The following is a 17,352-nucleotide window of genomic DNA, read 5'->3' as shown; positions in this document are numbered from 1 at the left end:
TGGCCCTATCAGCACCCCCTTCACATCAGAGTGGTCCCCATCAGCACACCCTTCACATCAGAGTGGTCCCCATCAGCACCCCATTCACATCAGAGTGGTCCCCATCAGCACCCCCTTCACATCAGAGTGGTCCCCATCAGCACCCCCTTCACATCAGAGTGGTCCCCATCAGCACCCCCTTCACATCAGAGTGGTCCCCATCAGCACCCCCTTCACATCAGAGTGGTCCCCATCAGCACCCCCTTACATCAGAGTGGTCCCCATCAGCACCCCCTTACATCAGAGTGGTCCCCTTTAGCACCCCCTTACATCAGAGTGGCCCTGTCAGCACCCCTTCACATCAGAGTGGTCCCCATCAGCACCCCCTTCACATCAGAGTGGTCCCCATCAGCACACCCTTCACATCAGAGTGGTCCCCATCAGCACCCCATTCACATCAGAGTGGTCCCCATCAGCACCCCCTTCACATCAGAGTGGTCCCCATCAGCACCCCCTTCACATCAGAGTGATCCTCATCAGCACCCCCTTCACATCAGAGTGGTCCCCATCAGCACCCCCTTCACATCAGAGTGGTCCCCATCAGCACCCCCTTACATCAGAGTGGTCCCCATCAGCACCCCCTTCACATCAGAGTGGTCCCCTTTAGCACCCCCTTACATCAGAGTGGTCCCCATCAGCACCCCCTTCACATCAGAGTGGTCCCCATCAGCACCCCCTTCACATCAGAGTGGTCCCCATCAGCACACCCTTCACATCAGAGTGGTCCCCATCAGCACCCCCTTACATCAGAGTGGCCCTATCAGCACCCCCTTCACATCAGAGTGGTCCCCATCAGCACCCCCTTCACATCAGAGTGGTCCCCATCAGCACCCCCTTCACATCAGAGTGGTCCCCATCAGCACCCCCTTCACATCAGAGTGGTCCCCATCAGCACCCCCCCTTACATCAGACTGGTCCCCATCAGCACCCCCTTCACATCAGAGTGGTCCCCATCAGCACCCCCTTCACATCAGAGTGGTCCCCATCAGCACACCCTTCACATCAGAGTGGTCCCCATCAGCACACCCTTCACATCAGAGTGGTCCCCATCAGCATCCCCTTACATCAGAGTGGTCCCCATCAGCACCCCCCCTTACATCAGAGTGGTCCCCATCAGCACCCCCTTCACATCAGAGTGGTCCCCATCAGCACCCCCTTCACATCAGAGTGGTCCCCATCAGCACCCCCTTCACATCAGAGTGGTCCCCATCAGCACACCCTTCACATCAGAGTGGTCCCCATCAGCACCCCCTTCACATCAGAGTGGTCCCCATCAGCATCCCCTTACATCAGAGTGGTCCCCATCAGCACCCCCTTCACATCAGAGTGGTCCCCATCAGCAGCCCCTTACATCAGAGTGGTGCCCCTCAGCACCCCCTTATATCAGAGTGGTCCCCATCAGCACCCCCTTACATCAGAGTGGCCCCCATCAGCACCGCCTTACATCAGAGTGGTCCCCATCAGCACCCGTTTACATCAGAGTGGTCCCCATCAGCACCCCCTTACATCAGAGTGGCCCCCATCAGCACCGCCTTACATCAGAGTGGTCCCCATCAGCACCCCCTTACATCAAAGTGGTCCCCATCAGCACCCCCTTACATCAGAGTGGCCCCCATCAGCACCCGCTTACATCAGAGTGGTCCCCATCAGCACCCCCTTACATCAGAGTGGTCCCCATCAGTGTCCTCCTACATCAGGCATCACCCCTCTTCTTCCCATCCCACGTGTACTTACAGCTCTTCAGAATGAAGGCAGCTTCTCTTCCTCTCTCCAGTCATGTGATAAGTGACGAGTGAAGAGGGGAGAGAGGAAGGAAAGCCTGACAGCTGTCTATCTCCCCAGGTTGAAGGGAGCAGAAAGCCTAATCCTCACTCCAGTAAGTGTCGGCAGTCGCTCCTTGGTGATAGGAATGAAATAGCGATCATTCCTATAAGTGAGGAGCGGCTCCAGGACTTCACCTGACTGGCCCACTGAGCCATCGGCCCACCGGGAAACTCCCGGTAGTCCCAATGGCCAGTACAACCCTGCTGGGAAATGTCATGCAGCCTTCATTAGAATAATATCTGGTGATCCTACAATGACGGTCCATGTTTAGGCACTATAGGGTGACAATCTTATCACAGGGGCATCCTAGGAGCCGGAGGAATGGGGACCGCTGTTGACGTTAAAAGGAAAACCCACTCTGAGAAGTGCCACGCATTCCTCTGCAGCTTTCATCAGAATAATCTCCGATGATCCTACAGTGAAGGTTCTTGTTTCGGCACATCTTCTGTCCCTCAACTTTTCTCATACATTGTCACTAGGGATGAGCCGAACACCCCCCGGTTCGGTTCGCACCAGAACTTGCGAACGACCCCTGCGTTCGGTACGAACGTTAGAACCCCATTGAAGTCTATGGGACTCGAACGTTCGAATTGGAAAGTGCTCATTTTAACGGCTAATATGCAAGATAGTGTCCTAAAAAGGGTTTGGCGACCTGCCTCCTGCCTCAGGGGACATGGGTCACTGCAAAAAAAAGTTTTAAAAACTACCGTTTTGGCGGGAGCACTGATTTTAATGACGATTAAAGTGAAAAAAAAAAAGTGAAATATTCCTTTAAATATGGTGCCTGCGGGGTGTCTGTAGTATGCCTGTGAAGTGCCACGTGTTTCCCGTGTTTAGAACAGTCCCTGCACAAAATGACATTAAACGGAAATAACACCATTTAAAACTGCTTGCGGTTTTAATGTTATATCTGGTTCCTGCAATATGGTTGAAAATCATTGAGAAACATGGCATGGGTAGCCCTCCCTGCCCATTACCAGCCTATTTGGGTCTTGTACGCATATTAAGGGGAACCCCGTACCCATATTAAAAAAAGGAAATGCGTGTGGCCCCCAGGCCCTATATACTCAGAACAGCAGTATACAGGCGGTGCAAACAAAACAGGGACTGTGTAGGTTTGTTGTGTTAAGTTGAATCTGTTTGTCATTTTCAACCGGTACATTTTTAAAGTGTAGCTCCAGTCAAAAAAACTATCTTTAAGCTTTTTGGAAAACATAGTGAAGGGTTATCACCCCTGTATAATTTGTTTTGTCGTCCATCTTTTTTCATCTCACTTGCTGCTGTCTCCTTGCGTTTGCAAGTAGGAGATGTTTGTAAGTTGGATGTTTGAAAGTAGGGGCCTGCCCTATATTATAGCGGTATGTACTGGGTACAGAGCACGCAGACAGCACGCACTCCTAACACTACTGACTGCAAGCTCTATTATTAACCACTTGTTAGCCCAATGTTTGCATAAAGTGAAAGATGAAGTTATGCTGAGTAAATAGATATCAAACATGTCACTCTTCAAAATTGCACATGCCCGTGGAATGGCGCCAAACGTCGCTACTTAAAAAATCCCCATAGGCGACGCTTTAAATATTTTTTTACTGGTTACATGTTTTGAGTTGAAGAGGAGGTCTAGGACTAGAATTATTGCTCTCGCTCTAACATTCTCGGCGATACCTCACATGTGTGGCACATGCGAGCACATGGGGACATGGGCGCTTTAATTTTTATTTTATTTTTTTATTGTTCATTTTACTTTATTTATTTTAGTTTGACATTTTTTTTTTCCCAAAAATATATTTTTGATCACTTTTATTCCTATTACAAGAAATGTAAACATCCCTTGTAATAGGAATATGGGGTGACAGGTCCTCTTTACAGTGAAATCTGGGGGGTCAATATGACCCCACATCTCACCTCTAGGCTGGGAAGCCTGAAATAAAAAATAAAAAAAAGATTCTGGCTTTGATCGTACTGGCGAGTTGGTAGAAGCACCGGAGGGCGGTGAGGGGTGGGGGGCGTCTATGGCTGGGTATCTCTGAGTATGGCTGGGTATGGCAATTTATGGCAGGGTATTACAGAGTATTGGCGGGGTATTGGCGGGGTACTGCAGAGTAATGGCGGGGTACTGCACTGCAGAGTAATGGCAGGGTACTGCACTGCAGAGTAATGGCAGGGTACTGCACTGCAGAGTAATGGCGGGGTACTGCACTGCAGAGTAATGGCGGGGTACTGCACTGCAGAGTAATGGCGGGGTACTGCAGAGTAATGGCGGGGTACTGCACTGCAGAGTAATGGCAGGGTACTGCACTGCAGAGTAATGGCGGGGTACTGCACTGCAGAGTAATGGCGGGGTACTGCACTGCAGAGTAATGGCGGGGTACTACAGAGTAATGGCAGGGTACTGCACTGCAGAGTAATGGCGGGGTACTACAGAGTAATGGCAGGGTACTGCACTGCAGAGTAATGGCAGGGTACTGCACTGCAGAGTAATGGCGGGGTACTACAGAGTAATGGCAGGGTACTGCACTGCAGAGTAATGGCGGGGTACTACACTGCAGAGTAATGGCGGGGTACTGCACTGCAGAGTAATGGCGGGGTACTGCACTGCAGAGTAATGGCGGGGTACTGCACTGCAGAGTAATGGCGGGGTACTGCAGAGTAATGGCGGGGTACTGCACTGCAGAGTAATGGCAGGGTACTGCACTGCAGAGTAATGGCGGGGTACTGCACTGCAGAGTAATGGCGGGGTACTGCACTGCAGAGTAATGGCGGGGTACTACAGAGTAATGGCAGGGTACTGCACTGCAGAGTAATGGCGGGGTACTACAGAGTAATGGCAGGGTACTGCACTGCAGAGTAATGGCAGGGTACTGCACTGCAGAGTAATGGCGGGGTACTGCACTGCAGAGTAATGGCGGGGTACTGCAGAGTAATGGCGGGGTACTGCAGAGTAATGGCAGGGTACTGCAGAGTATGCACTGGTATTGCAGAGTATTGGCAGGGAATTGAGGGGTTAAATTCGGTGAGCAGCGATGTGGGCACTGCAGATGCAGCCCACATCGCTGCTGACACCGATCTCTTTCCCCTCCGCTGTACCGATCGGTACAGAAAGGGGAGGTAGGAACAGGCGTCATAACATGACGCCGGTTTGTTTCCAAGTGATCACTCCGTCATTTGACGGAGCAATCACGTGGTAAACGGCCGCTATGAGCGGCCGTTTACCGTGATGCGCCGGGTCCTATGGACCCGGCGGTCACGGATGCTCTCGAGTGCGCACACCTCGGGGCACGCGAGAGCAGAATTCTGGGAGGCCGTTAATTAACGGCCTCTCTGAGTTAAACAACCGCCCTGAAGCCGTTAATCGGCAATGGGCAGTTGTTAAGTGGTTAAAGCTAGATCACTAGCTATATAGGTGAGGTGAATATAGTGGTGTATACTGCAGTCAGGGCACAGACAACAACCACTACACAGCAGCAAGATAGGAAATCAGCCAAAAACGATTGGTGTGTACTGTGTTGAAGGTACACAGAACACCCACTGCTTCAGATGCAAAGTAACACACTACACGAGGCCGCCTTAAAGGCGGCCTTATATAGTGTGGGGCGTGCACTACACAGCCTGAGCTATGATTGGCCACAGGCAGGATGCCTGTGGCCAATCATGGCTCTCCTCGCTGCCGGCGCTGCGATTGGCCAAGCATGCGGGGTCACAGTGCATGCTTGGCCAATCATCGGGCAGCAATGCACTGCGCCAACGCAGTGCATTGTGGTCCGCGCGCGCGTCACTCGAATTTTGACGCGAACGGCCAAAACGTTCGGAATTCGCCGAACGGCCGAACGGCCAATGTTCGAGTCGAACGTGCGTTCGACTCGAACACGAAGCTCATCCCTAATTGTCACCCATATCTGATTCTGATTTTCAGATGATGGTAAATTCTGAATTCACAGTTCACAGTTGACCATGGAAGCCACTGCCACTGGTTCACACTTCATTGTCTGCAATGACTATCGGTGTCCAACATAGTCACAGATACACTATATCACCAAAAGTATTGGGACACCTGCTTTTACACACACATAAACTTAGTCCGTAGGGTTTCAATATTGAGTTGGTGCACCCTTGGCAGCTATAACAGTTTCAACTCTTCTGAGAAGGACGTCCACAAGGTTTAGGAGATGTGTCTATGGGAATGTTTGGCCATTCTTCCACAAGTGCATTTGTGAGGTCAGACGCTGATGTTGGACGAGAAGGCCTGGCTCGCAGTCTCCACTCTAGTTCACCCCAAAGGCGTTTTTTTGGGTTGATGTGCAGTCCAGTCAAGTTCCTCCACCCCAAACTCGCTCATCCATGTCTTTATGGACCTTGCTTTGTGCACTGGTGTGCAGTCATGTTGGAACAGGAAGGGGCCGTCCCCCAAACTGTTCCCACAAAGTTGGAAGCATGAAATTGTCCAAAATGTCTTGGTTTGCTGATGCCTTAAAGCCCCATACACACGACCAGAAATCCCAAAAGGCAAAAGTCGGATGTGAGCTTTTGGTCAGAAATTTCCGACCGTGTATACGCTCCATCTGACTTTTGCTGAATTTCAGCCAGCAAAAGATTGAGAGCAGGTTGTCTATTTTTCGGTCGGAAAAAGTTCCGATCAGAAATTCCGATCGTCTGTACAAATTTTTCCGACGCACAAAATTCCTACGCATGCTCGGAAACAATTCGATGCATGCTCGGAAGCATTAAACTTCATTTTCTCGGCTCGTTGTAGTGTTATAGGTCACCGCGTTCTTGGCGGTCGAAAGTTCTGAGAACTTTTGTGTGTACGTGTGTGTGCAAGCCAAGCTTGAGCGGAATTAAGTCGGAAAAGCCATCCATGTTTTTTCCGAAGGAAAATCCGCTCGTGTGTATGCGGCATTCGAGTTCCCTTCACTGAAACTAAGGGGCCATGCCCAACCCCTGAAAAACAACCCCCCACACCATAATCCCCCCTCCACCAAATGATTAGGACCAGTGCACAAAGCAAGGTCCATAAAGACATGGATGAGCGAGTTTGGGGTAGACTGGCCTGCAAAGAGTCCTGACCTCAACCCAATAGAACACCTTTTGGATAAATGAGAGCAGAGACTGCGAGCCAGGCCTTCTCATCCAACATCGGTGCCTGACCTCACAAATGCGCTTTTGGAAGAATGGTCAAACATTCCCATAGACACACTACTAAACCTTGTGGACGGCCTTCCCAGAAGAGTTGAAGCTGTTATAGCAACAAAGGGCGGGGCCAACCCAATATTGAACCCTACGGACTAAGCCCTTGTACACACGGTCGGAGATTCCGTCAACCAAATCCATCGGATTTTGTCTGACGGATTTTGTCTGAAACTGTTGCATACACACGGTCGGACAAAGTTGTCGGAAATTCCGATTGCTCAGAATGTGATGACGTTATTTCGTTACGACGGGACTACGTTCAGGCCAGTAGCCAATAGCTTTGGTCTAGGAATTTGATCTGAGCATGCGTGGCACTTTGTCCGATCGGAATTCTCTACACATGATCGGAGTATGTCCGATCGGAGCATTTTGTCGGAAAATATTTCCGGCAAGTTGGAAAATTTGGTCCGACGGAAACAGTCCGATGGAGACCACACACAGTCGGAATATCCGACAAAACGCTCCGATCGGACACATTCCGTCGGAATCTCCGATCGTGTGTACAAGGGCTAAGACTGGGATGCCGTTAAAGTTAAAGCGGGAGTCCGCTGTTTTTTTTTTTTTTTTTAAAAGCCAGCAGCTACAAATACTGCAGCTGCTGACTTTTAAAATAAGGACACTTACCCGCCCAGCGCGCCCACGATGTCGTCACCCGAAGCCGATCTCTCGATCGTCTCTCGGGTGCTGCCGCCGCCATCTTGGGTATGGGAATCAGGAAGTGGAGCCTTTCGGCTTCATTTCCCGGTTCCCTACTGCGCATGCGCGAGTCGCGCTGCGCAATAAGGATGGTCCCCGCTGTCTCTGGGATCCGTGTGTTTCCCAGCAGGCAGTGGGGGGACTTTCGGAAAGGGGCGTAGATTCTGCGGAAAGGGGCGTACCTTCTGCAGAATCTACGCCAGAAGTGGGTGCAGATACCTGTACTGTACAGGTACCTGCACCCCCCTCCCCCCTGAAAGGTGCCAATTGTGGCGCTGGAGGGGGGGAGGATTCCAATGAGCGGAAGGTCCATTTTAGGGTGGACCTCCGCTTTAATGTGCGTGTAAAGGCAGGGGTCCCAATACTTTTGGTGATATAGTGTAGATTCATTTCATAGACAGACTTCTATTTCTTCTGAAGGGAAAACACAACTTTCCTCAACATCACATTCACACGCAGAATCCAAAAAAAGTAAATAGGGAGCCATTCTTCAGAGAGATTACTGATTGCCGATACATTGTTTTTATTTGAGGGATTCTCTTAATTATTAGTAGTTCGAGGAATTTTGATTGGACCAATAATAAAGAAGAGGGTCACGTTTCGTTGAACACATTCATCCAAAAGCAATGGCTGTCGTCTCAACAAAGGCTGACCGCTAATGACATAAATATTCATGCCTGGGAGGATTTGTTTATTATCGGGGCAGAAGATAATTATTCTGATGGAAGTTTCCATCCCGGTTACATCATTCCACCCATTCCGAGTATTCCAGAATTCCGGATTCATTTGCATTGTTATTGGTGGCACTTCATAGGCACTATAGAGACGCATAGAGACTCAGCATCTATTGCCGCCCTTCTCACATTTCTTTTGTTTGGGAGATTTCCTTCCGCACCATGCTGAGAAAAATGAAACACATAAAAAATAAATAAAAAAGAATTGAATTATATTTAAGGGCTCATTCAGATAAAAGTACTAAGTACTCCCGCTTATGTACATTTTTATGTTTTTCATTTCATTTTGCGTTTTTTTCATTTTTTTCATTGTTTTTCATTTCATTTTACTTCGATTCATCATTTACATAAATTCATTTAGTTAAATTCGTTTAATTCATTTTCGGAATTTGTTTTGTTCATAAGAATTCGATTTTAATTTAAATTCCATTCAAAATCAAATTTATTCTACTTGAAATTCTATTCTATTGTTTTTTTTTTCTATTCTATGCTATTATTTTCACTAAATTTGGGGCACACCCCAGCCTGTCCCATGACCAATCTCTTCCTCCTCTGTTAGCCAAACCTCTCCCACTTCAGGGGGCGCTCCATAGGCCAAATGGCAGACACACCCCAGCCTGTCCCATGACCAATCTCTTCCTCTTCTCCGAACCAACCCCTTCCTACTTCAGTATCCCAGCTAGGGGGCGCTCCACAGGCAAAATGGCAGATGCTCCCCAGCCTTTCCCATGACCAATCTCTTCCACCTCTATGAGCCAGCCCCCTCCCGCTTCAGTATCCCAGCTAGGGGGCGCTCCACAGGTCAATTGGCTGATGAGCCACAGCCTCTCCCATGGCCAATCTCTTCCTCTTCTCAGAACCAACCTCCTCTCACTGCAACATCCCATCTAGGGGGCGCTCCACAGGCCAAATGGCAGATGCACCACAGAATCTCCCATGACCAATCTCTTCCTCTTCTCAGAACCAACCTCCTCCCACTGCAATATCCCAGCTAGGGGGCGCTCCACAGGCCAATTGGCTGATGAGCCACAGCCTCTTCCATGGCCAATCTCTTCCTCTTCTCTGGACCAACCCCCTATCACTTCAGTATCCCAGCTAGGGGACCCTCCGCAGGCCAAATGGAAGATTCACCACAGCCCATCCCATGATAAATCTCTTCCCCTTCTCTTTACCAACCTCCTCCCACTGCAATATCCCAGCTAGGGGGCGCTCCACAGGCCAAATGGCAGATGCACCACAGCCTCTCCCATGGCCAATCTCTTCCTCTTCTCTGGACCAACTCCCTACCACTTCAGTATCCCAGCTAGGGGGCCCTCCGCAGGCCAAATGGAAGATTCACCACAGCCCATCCCATGATAAATCTCTTCCCCTTCTCTTTACCAATCTCCTCCCACTGCAATATCCCAGCTAGGGGGCGCTCCAGAGGCCAAATGGTAGATGCACCCCAGCCTTTCACATGACCAATCTCCTCCTTTCTCACAACCAGCCTCCTCCTACTGCAATATCCCAGCTAGGGGGGCGCTCCACAGGCCAAATGGCAGATGCACCACAGCCTGTCCCATGACCAATCTCTTACTCTTCTCTGGACCAACCCCCTCCCACTTCAGTATCCCAGCTAGGGGGCGCTCCACAGGCCAAGTGGCGGACACACCACAGCAAGTTAAACCCATCATCACCAAACAGTAATTTCAAATACAAGACACAAATAATACAGTTGGCACCTGCCTACATGCTCACACATTTTGGATAAAAAGGTTTCCTTTTACTTTAACCAATCATATTTTATGTGCATTAATTCTTTGTGATCTTCTTAACTGGGGGGTAATGGCGGGAGCGTGGGAGGTGTGACTGCAACAGGCTCCTGGTGACCCCCCCTAGAGAGGGATCCAGTTCTGCTGCTCTTGGATGTATCAATGTAACCCGAAAATGGTAAACGTTCTGTTGGGAGTATACAAGGTAATTAAGGAAAATGACAATGCTGACACCTTGGCAGCCCCCCAGCTTTAATAATTTTCAGGCCAGGGGAAATGAATCTTTCACTGAAATCCCCGGGATATCAAAAAAAACCTTACAATTCCATTCTGTGCTCTGAGCCCACGGTGTTCCATCGACCCAATCGCAGGCTGCGGGGGTCAAAAAATGTTCTCACCATTTAATGTAATTAGCCCCGACCGCCTGTCTACTGCATGGGCCAAAGCAGCCAAGATAAGCAAGCTGGAGCCAAGTTACAGTTTCTCCTGGTTATTAAAACCTAAAATCAGAGCGCTCGCATGTCTGTGTGAGAGCGGATTGAAAGCAGGAGAGCTTCGGCCGGTGAACCGAGCCTGAGGTTTTCGCTAAATGTCACTGAATGTTTCTACAGCAAATTGCAGCTGGCGGGCACCCCATTGTTCCACAGCCAAAGATTACTGTTGGAAGATGAGGGTGGGATGGGCGGAAAGATCCAAAGACATCAGCCTCGCTACAGCGTCAAGAGGATCTGTCACCAAGCAAAATGTCTGTAGTCTTCTTGTCCTTATATGCCCTCTCTGGGTGCTGGGCTACTCTCCCCAATGAGCGAAGACATGGGCTTCACACACACAGTGGTACCTATGGGGTGGCATAGGGGGTCATGTGATCTTAGCCATCCTTGCTGCCAATGTGTCTTGGGATTTTCTTTATGATCATTACTAGAGGTAAGGGGTGAGAGTAAGTTGGCCATATTTGAAGGCTCCGGTGGCCATCTTGGGAGGGCCTGCAGTTCAATGGGACACAAAGGAGTCCCTGCTATTGACTGTGGCTGTGGAAACCATGGTACCCTTGTCCCTACTGTTGACAGTGGTTGTGAGATTTTCATTTGGATCTTCGCTAGCAGTAAAGACCGAGAGTTGGAATGTGGAGAGAAATTGTCCATATTTGTAGGCTTCAGTGGCAATTTTGGGAAGGTCTGCAGTTTGATGGGACACAGAGGAGTCCCTACTATTGACTGTGGTTGCGGAAATCATTGTACCATTCAGTGGCGGCTGGTGGTAATTTTTTTCTAGGGGAGCAGCAAACATTACCCCCCCAGTCAGTCAGTCGGGTCTGGAGCACTTACCCCATCTATGGTGGGCAGCGCTTCTCCCGGGCTTCGCTGGCAGCTTCCCCTGCTCATCGGTGGCTTCCCCTTCTCCTGCTCTCCACGGGTATCTAGATAGAGTTCCTCTATCCCCCATACAATAGCTGAGCTCCTACATAGCTCAGCTCCTCCATCCCCCATAGCTCAGCTCCTCTTACCCCCAAAGCTGAGTTCCTCTATTCCCCATAGCTGAGCTCCTCTATTCCCCATAGCTGAGCTCCTCTATTCCCCATAGCTGAGCTCCTCCGATACCCATAACTGAGCTCCTCTATCCCCCCTAGCTAAGCTCCTCAATTACCTGTAGCTAAACTCCTGCATCTCCTGTAGCTAAGCTCCTCCATCTTCCATAGCTGAGCCCCCACATCCCCCATAGCTGAGCTCCTCAATTACCTGTAGCTAAGCTCCTCCATCCCCCATAGCTGAGCTCCTCCATCCCCTATAGTTGAGTCACCTCTATCCCCCATAGCTGAGCTCCTCTATTCCCCATAGCTGAGCTCCTCTATTCCCCATAGCTGAGCTCCTCTATTCCCCATAGCTGAGCTCCTCTATTCCCCATAGCTGAGCTCCTCTATTCCCCATAGCTGAGCTCCTCTATTCCCCATAGCTGAGCATCTCCATCCCCCATAACTGAGTATCTCCATCCACCATAGCTGAGCTCCTTCATTCCCCATAGCTGACCTCATTAATCCCATAGCTGCACTCACCTATCTCCCATAGCTGACCTCCTCCATAGCTGAGCAACCTTCATCCCCCTTAGCTGAAATCCATCCTTCTTATAACGGTAATTCTGTTACCCTACACTGAACTCTTCCTAACCCAACAATGCCTTCCCTGCGGACTGGTGACTGAACTGCATACTCAAGACCTTCCTGGTGAAGTGGCCAGAATAAGCCACAAAATACATTTATGGTGACATATGTGTGTCCTATGATCAACAAAAACCCACGTTTTACCATACAAGATTAATTCAAACCCTTTCTCCCATAATGGGGCTCTCTGCACATCTTCACCGTCCTTTTTATTTTTGTGGATTCAAATCCCAAATCACTACAAACACCGGAATCTCACTGCCTTCCAGCACAGGACTCTTGGGAAGAACCCGGACGAGCAAATAATCGGGACCTACCCTCTTTGTGGAGACATCTACCGGTTTCTTGATCCCAGCTCTGCCATTATGCCACCTTACAGATATAATTTTCTGTATACCTAACAATTTCTTGGCCAATCAGCCTATATCTGGACATGTCACACTGATACTGATTCTCTACCCTCTTTCTCCTGTTCCTGTACCCAGGGCCGCTGATATGGGGGGTACCACCGGGGCTCCTGTAGGGGGCTCTGGCACACAGGGGGGCCTGGCCAACAGGGGTATCGGTGTGGAGGGACAGGAGGACAGAACGATGCACTGTGTCTATGTCTCTCCCTCCAGCAGCTGAAAGCCAGTTACTCCCCCATTCCTCTCAATGGCTTTCAGCTGCTGGAGGGAGAGACACAGACACAGTACATCTTTCTGTAACTGTCCTCCCGTCCCACCGCACCGATCCCCCTCCCTGTGCTGTCCCAATCTAATTCCCCTCTGTGTGGCCGGGCCCCTCCCCCCCTCCCCCTCACCCCCTGCATCGCTGCCAACTTCCCTCTCCTGCTGCGGGTATACAGGCGGATGGAGAGTGGGAAAGGGGCAGTAAATATCTATTTACAGGCCCCTTCCTGTTCTGAATTGGAGACAGTATGCGATTGGTAATGGATCATTCCTGTGTCCAATCATAACTGAGCATAGTAAACTGTGATTACTATGGTTCAGTTTATGAATGGGCCTTTGTCTCCTGTTCATTCATCTGCAGTGTAGCTGAGGCAACAGAGAAAGGAATTGAAGAATCTGTGTCCTCTATTCCTTTCTTTGTCTCAAAAGTGATATGTCAAGGGTCTAGACCCCTGATATTTCATTCAACCCCCATCCCCCCACTCAAAGACACACACGCACTTACACAACAGCGTTGTAAAAAGAAAAAAAATCCTTAAAAAAAGATAAAAAATTGGGGGGATTTGCAAAAAAAAAAAAGAAAAAATTGGAAAATATCATTTTAAAATGTTTTAATTTTAGTATTTTGAGGGACCCCGTCAGGTAGACTGTATGGGGTCCCGTGATTTTTTTTAAAGGCAGCACTGCCTGTACCCTGTACCCTCTACTCTTTGGAGATCTCTTCATTCTTTAAGTGTAGCAAACCCGGGGAGAGAGGAGAGAAGTGGGCTGAACCCCGCGCGCGCCATCTAGGAAAAGTCTGATGGTCAGCAGCACTCGGAGGTCTCTGAAGAAGTCAGCGATTTTCGGGTGTTTATTTTCGAATCCAAGCAACAATGATCTCCTAAAAATTTACAGCAGTCATATAGATGAGATCTTTAATGGTTCCCCAAAGAGAGAGAAAGCGATCATCCATGTAACAGCCGAACGCCCCCGGCGCCAACATATGTTCCTGATTTCGGCTTTGTTGGTGTTTAGGAAAGGAGAAGTTGGGCGTATCTTGTCATAGACGGGAGCGGTGGGTGGCAATCATACTTGGATTGTACTGAGATTCTCTGACTGTGATTCCTACGGGGGTCCAGGGAATTCAACATCTCAATAATAAAAATAAATGGTCTTTATTTAATCTGGGGGTCCTAAAGAATATTTCCAGGCATTACCCAAAATGTTCCCCCGTCCCCTATAGAGCATGGCCCAGCATGCTTTGTTTTCTTTCACCTTGTTCCCGTCCTGAGAGTTGGCTTGTATTACTCTCTGTGATGTCATCACCAGGCTCATAAAACTCTTGCAGGGACAGTTGCTGGAAAGTCAGGTATTTTTTGGTTTTGTTTTGGTTTTTAGCCCCCCCAGAACTACATCTCCCAAGAGCCCTTTCCATTTATACATCTATATATAGCTGGGGAAGAAATAATTTCAGGCATGTGGAGTGGGAAAAGGAGGGGTGGGGAATAGGTGAATTTCTGTAGTCCAGCAGGCACATTTCTGTAGCCCACCAGGCAGAGTTCCGAAGTCCTGCAGGCAGAGTTCCAAAGTCCTGCAGGAAGGGTTCCGTAGTCCACCCAGGCAGAGTTCCGTAGTCCTACAGAACGGGTTCCGTAGTCCTGCAGGCAGGGTTCTGTAGTCCACCAGATAGGGGTTCCATAGTCCACCAGGCAGAGTTCGGTAGTCCTACAGACAGGGTTCCGTAGTCCATCAGGCAGAGTTCCGCAGCCCTGCAGGCAGGGTTCCGTAGTCCACCAGGCAGAGTTCTGTAGTCCTACAGATAGGGTTCCGTAGTCCACCAGGCAGAGGGCTGTAGTCCACCAGGCAGGGTTCCGTAGTCCACCAGACAGAGCTCCACAGTCCTACAGACAGGGTTCTGTAGTCCACCAGGCTAAGTTATGTAGTCCTGAAGGCAGAGTTTCATAGTCCGCCAGACAGAGTTCCATAATCTTGCAGACAGGGTTCCGTAGTCCATCAGGCATCATTCTGCCTTCCTGCAGGCAGGGTCCCGTAGTCCACCAGGCAGAGTTCCGTAGTCCTACAGACAAGGTTCCGTAGTCCATCAGGCAGAGTTCCGTAGTCCTACAGACAGGGTTCCATAGTCCATCAGGCAGAGTTCCGTAGTCCTGCAGGCAGGGTTTCGTAGTCCACCAGACAGTGTTCTGTAGTCCACCAGCCAGGGTTCCGTAGTCCACCAGAATTCTGAAGTCCTGCAGGCAGGGTTCCGTAGTCCACCAGGCAGAGTTCCATAGTCCACCAGACAGTGTTCCGTAGTCCACCAGGCAGAGTTCCGTAGTCCTGCAGGCAGGGTTCCGTAGTCCACCAGGCAGGGTTCCATAGTCCACCAGGCAGAGTTCCATAGTCCACCAGCCAGGGTTCCGTAGTCCACCAGATTTCTGAAGTCCTGCAGGCAGGGTTCCGTAGTCCACCAGGCAGAGTTACGCAGTCCTACAGACAGGGTTCGGTAGTCCATCAGGCTAAGTTATGTAGTCCCGCAGTCAGAGTTTCATAGTCCGCCAGGCATAGTTCCGTAATGTTGCAGACAGGGTTCCGTAGTCCATCAGGCATCGTTCTGTAGTTCTGCCTGGGAAGTAGCTTTAAAAAATAACTCTCATAATCAAATTTTTAAAATAAAATAAGTCATTAACCACTTAACAACCGGGCACTTAAACCCTCCTCGTGACCAGACCAATTTTCAGCTTTCAGCGCTCTCACACTTTGAATGACAATTACTCAGTCATGCAACACTGTACCCAAATGAATTTTTTGCCCTTTCTTTCATACACACAGAGCTTTCTTTTGATGGTATTTGATCACCTCTGGGTTTTTTTTTTTTTTTTTTGCGCTATAAATGGAAAAAGACCGAAAATTTAGAAAAAAAAAAATTGTTTCTGTGATAAAATTTTGCAAATTATTAATTTTTCTTCATAAATTTTGGCCACAATTTATACTGCTACATATCTTTGGTAAAAATAACCCAAATTAGTGGATATTATTTGGTCTTTGTGAAAGTTAGAGAGTCTACAAGCTGTGGTGCAAATCATAAAACAATTGATCACATCTGATGTACTGGTGGCCGATCTCATTTCTTGCGACCCGAACAAGTCAGGAAAGTACAAATACCCCCCAAATGAAGTAGACATTCCAAGGTATTTAGTAAGAGGCATAGTGAGGTTTTTGATGTAATTTTTTTCCACAATTCTTTGCAAAATTAAGATTTTTTTCCCCACAAAATTGTCATTGTAATAGGTTATTTCTCTCACATTGCATGTGTATACCACAAATGATGCCCCAAAATACATTCTGCTACTCCTCCTGAGTATTACAATACCACATGTGTGGGACTTTTCCACAGCCTGGCCACATAGAGAGGCCCAACATGCAGGGAGCACCTTCACGTGTTCTAGGAGCATAAATTACACATCTAACTTGTTGACTACCCATTACACTTTTGAAGGCCCTGGAGCACCAGGACAATGACACGTGACACTGACGTGGCACTGATGACAGATGGCACTGATGTGTGGCACTGATGACACATGACACGCACTGATACGTGGCACTGATGACAGATGGCACTGATATGTGGCACTGATGAAACATGACACTGATGTGGCACTGATGACAGATGGCACTAATACGGTTTCCTCAGCGCTTTACAACATGAGGGCAGACATTACAGTTACAATTCAATACAAGAGGAATCAGAGGGCTCTGCTGTTTGGAGCTTACAATCTAGTAGTGGTGCAATAGTGATGTAGTAGGGGTGTAGAAGTGGTGTAGTAGTTATGCAGTAGTGATGTAGTAGGGGTGTAGCAGTGGTGTAGTAGTGGTGTAGTAGGGGTGTAGCAGTGGTGTAGTAGTGGTGTAGAAGGTGTGTAGCAGTGGTGTAGGAGTGGTGTAGTAGTAATGTAGTAGGGATGTAGCAGAGGTGTAGTAGTGGTGTAGGAGTGGTGTAGTAGTGATGTAGTAGGGGTATAGCAGTGATGTAGTAGTGGTGCAGTAGTGATGTAGTAGGGGTATAGCAGTGATGTAGTAGTGGTGCAGTAGTGATGTAGTAGGGATGTAGCAGTGGTGTAGTAGTGATGTAGCAGTGGTGTAGTAGTGATGTAGCAGTGGTGTAGTAGTGATGTAGTAAGGGTGTAACAGTGATGTAGTAGTGATGTAGCAGTGGTGCAGTAGTGATGTAGTAGGGGTGTAGCAGTGGTGTAGTAGCGATGTAGTAGGGGTGTAGCAGTGGTGTAGTAGTGATGTAGTAGGGGTGTAGCAGTGGT

The 17,352-nt window shown here is 49.0% G+C and overlaps 1 long non-coding RNA gene across 1 annotated transcript in view; it reads right to left on the bottom strand.

Annotated features, from left to right (window-relative positions):
- Positions 1 to 8,232: 8,232 nt before the first annotated feature.
- The window catches only part of LOC143934829 (uncharacterized), a 29,798-nt gene continuing 20,678 nt past the window's right edge, over positions 8,233 to 17,352 (bottom strand). Inside the window, exon 2 of the long non-coding RNA XR_013263375.1 lies at positions 8,233 to 8,645. This is a non-coding gene — a long non-coding RNA (uncharacterized LOC143934829). The remainder of the gene's footprint in view (positions 8,646 to 17,352) is intronic.

The sequence above is a fragment of the Lithobates pipiens genome, unplaced genomic scaffold (assembly GCF_037356315.1).
Source record: "Lithobates pipiens isolate NorthernLeopardFrog02 unplaced genomic scaffold, aLitPip1_a1.2 Scaffold_28, whole genome shotgun sequence".
NCBI classification, from domain to species: Eukaryota; Metazoa; Chordata; class Amphibia; order Anura; family Ranidae; genus Lithobates; species Lithobates pipiens.
Note: the sequence above shows the minus strand (reverse complement) of the source record. Positions and strands in the feature narration are given on the sequence as shown.